The following is a 3,709-nucleotide window of genomic DNA, read 5'->3' as shown; positions in this document are numbered from 1 at the left end:
GGGCATACTCAGACTCAGGTCAAAGTACATGACACAGGAAATGCAAAGCCTCAAACAGGAACAGGAAACAACCTCAAAAGCCCCAGAAGGTTTAAAAGCTCACCACTCTGCTCCATGTGGTCAGTTGTTTTTCCAGAGCCATCTTTCTGTCTGGCTCTCCTCTTCAATAAGCTACAACCTTCTTTCTAAAGCAGTCTCCATGTTGTTTATTTCCGGCTTGGACTGGACCCTGATGAAGATTTTTCTTTCAACACCTCCTACCTCCTATTTTTTCCCACAGCAACAACCCTGTGAAGTGGGCTGGGCTGAGAATGACTGATTCAAAGTAACTTCCTTGCCTAAGGCAGGCCTAGTTTCCTGGTTTCTAGACTAGCAGCTTAACCACTATATTAAGGTAGAATAATGAACAAATACTAGAATAGTGCTGTGTCAGTAGTATGTGACTAACCTAATGCACATTACGCATGGATACAATGTATGTAGCAAACCTTCCATTGTATATCCGTGAGAAACAAACCTAATGTATTACAATGTGTATTTCAATGTGTATTCCTTTGTTCCTGAGAAAAGGAAAGTATAAAACTCAAGTCTGAACCCGCCCTCAGGGTTCAGAATTGCTTGTTGCTTTTGCTTCTGAACCTGCACAATAAACTTCTCTGCTAAAACCCTCTGGAATTCGTAAGAGTCCTTTCGTTTTCCACAAGAATTCTGGTGACTCTGCCGGGACTCTTAGGAAGAGGACGTTGACCTTCCAGATGGACTGCCCTGGTGGGTAGCCTCTCTCCTAACGACGACTCCTCCAAGCCGGCTCCGTGGCACTTGTCTACGGGGAGACCTTGACAGAATGAAAGAGGAACTCACCCACCAGTGAAGCACTCCAGTCAAGGATCCACCGAGAGTAGCAGACGGGACTTGAATCCACGGGAGGGTCTGGAACGCCTGCAGGCAAGTATTATAAAAGGGGTACCTGATCCCATTTGGATCAGAAGAGGGGATTGATCACCCCCTAGAAGAGAAGGCGGCGTCCTTAAGTCTTCAACAGGTAGGATTGTGTGGGTGGTTAAACCATCACATTTCCCAAAAGTGACCGTTGGAACGTCCGACACTCTGGGTTGGTGGTAGTGTGTTAGGGAGAAATGGGAGGAAACCAGACTAAGAAGGATGTTGGTCAGATGCCGCTTCAGTGTATGTTGGGAAATTTTTGTCCCAATGTTAGTTGACACGGGAGCTACCAGATCGGTCCTAAATAAATCTATTGGCAAGCCATCAAACCAGACCATCCAAATTCAGGGAGTATCCAGAGAAACTCAATCTCGACCACTCCTGGAACCCCTAACATGCCAAGTGGGACAAGGAATCATTAAACATCAATTTTTATATGTCCCAGACTGCCCAGTCCCATTATTGGGAAGAGATTTGTTAAATAATTTAAAGGCAACTATTTCCTTTGACAATGGGAAACAATTCAAGTGCGCCACCCAGTGGAAGAAATATGGCGCATAATGATAGTAACTGAAGAAGAAATAGAAAGCACTAAGTGGCAACAATTTAATGTCCCACTCCTGTGGGCAGAGGATAACCCCCCTGGATTTGCGAAATATGCCACGCCTGTTATGGTGGAACTAAAACCGCAAGCATATCCTGTTAGAGTGCCCCAACAATATTGTACTTCAGAGGCTGCTATTGCCATTCAAGAATTAATCCAAAAATATTTAATAGCAAAAATCATTAGAAAAATTCAGTCACCCTGGAATACTGCAATTCTACCTGTTTGTAAGCCCGACGGACAGTGGAGACCAGTTCAAGATCTCCGCCCCGTTAATAAACTAACCTTAACCCTACACGCGACTGTTCCTAATCCATATATTCTTTTGAGTACAATACCCGCATCCGCTAAATGGTTTTCAGTTGTGGACTTAAAGGATGCATTTTTCACCATATCTTTAGCTGAGAGTTGTCAGCAGATCTTTGCATTTGAATGGGCTAATCCAAAGACACAAGTTAAGACTCAATATACCTGGACTAGGCTACCACAAGGCTTTAAGAATTCACCTACATGTTTTGGTCAAGCTTTAGCCCAAGATCTTGCATATTTGAAGTTAGTCAGACAAGAGGACTGTTGCCTTCAATATGTGGATGATGTTCTGATAACTGGACAAAACAGGGAGGATTGGTTTGCAAACACATCCAGACTGCTCAGGATGTTACAAGACTGTGGCTACAGAGTGTCCAAAAGAAAAGCACAATTAGTTCAGATGACTGTAATGTATTTAGGATATGAACTATCACAAGGACAGAGAACTTTGGGCCCCCAAGAGAAAGCAAGCTGTGTTACAGATTCCCAACCCCCAAACAAAACAGGAAGTTAGAGCCTTTTTGGGGATTACAGGCTTCTGTAGAATTTGGATTCCTAATTTCGCTCTCACAGCTAAACCATTGTACCAAGTTTTAAGAGGGCCAGAAAAGGAACCTCTTTCGTGGCAACAAGAGCAGACCCAAGCAATGCAACACCTTCAATGAGCTCTCACTACAGCACCGGCTCTAGGACTACCTGATATATCTAGGTCATTTTCACTTTATGTCGATGTGAGACAGAATGTGGCTTTAGGAGTCCTTACCCAAAAACAAGGAAATTGGAATCGCCCAGTCGCTTATCTGTCAAAGCAATTAGATATGGCAGCACAAGGATGGCCACAATGTTTAAAAATTCTAGCAGCAGTTATGCTGTTACTACAGGAGGCAAATAAGTTAACCTTTTCTGCTTCAGTGGCTGTTTGTACTAGTCATGCCCTGCATACAATTATTGACAATAAGGGACATTTGTGGATTAGCAATCAAAGGATGCATAAGATACAGGCTCTTTTATTAGAAAATCCACAAGTTACACTGCAACAATGCTCTACTCTCAATCCGGCCACTCTTATGCCAATACCAGATTCAACTATGCCCATGCATAACTGCATGCAAACAATAGAACTACAATATTCTTGCAGACCTGACCTTACGGACCAACCATTGCATAATCCAGACTTTCAGTGGTTTACCGATGGATCCAGCTTTATGGATCAAGGAATTAGATACTCTGGGTAAGCAATTGTTTCCCAAACTGCAACTGTAGAATCAGCACAATTATCTAGCCAAGCAAGTGCACAATTTGCGGAATTATATGCCCTAACCCGAGCATTGGAAATAGCTGCAGGAATGATTTTAAATGTGTATACGGACAGTAAGTATGCATTTTTAACAATTCATGCACATGCTGCCATCTACAAAGAAAGAGGATATTTGGACTCCACAGGCAAGATCATCCAATATGCAACTTTGATTAAGAGACTTATTAAAGCGGCTCAGATACCGTCTAAAGTTGCAATCATCCATTGTCCTGGACATCAAAAAGACTCAAGCCTTATTACCCAGGGCAATAGGAAGGCAGACAAAGAAGCCAAAAGAGCCGCGTTAGAAGCCCCCCCCCTCCAGTCAGATGTCACCAGGTTCATGTATTTAGACACTTACTTGGAAAAACTTGATCCTACATATACGAAAGAGGAAAGCCAAAAATTGAAGCAGGATGTACAAGCCGAACTGGTTAAAGGCTGGTACACCCTTCCCGATGGACGCATTGCTGTTCCTCTTGCACTTGCCTGCCCCCTTATTTTTCAGGCCCATAAGCAACATCATTTGGGAAAAACTGCATTATTACAGCAGCTTG

Source organism: Protobothrops mucrosquamatus, unplaced genomic scaffold (genome assembly GCF_001527695.2).
Source record: "Protobothrops mucrosquamatus isolate PMUCROS unplaced genomic scaffold, P.Mucros_1.0 scaffold352, whole genome shotgun sequence".
In the NCBI taxonomy this organism is placed as follows: Eukaryota; Metazoa; Chordata; class Lepidosauria; order Squamata; family Viperidae; genus Protobothrops; species Protobothrops mucrosquamatus.
Note: the sequence above shows the minus strand (reverse complement) of the source record.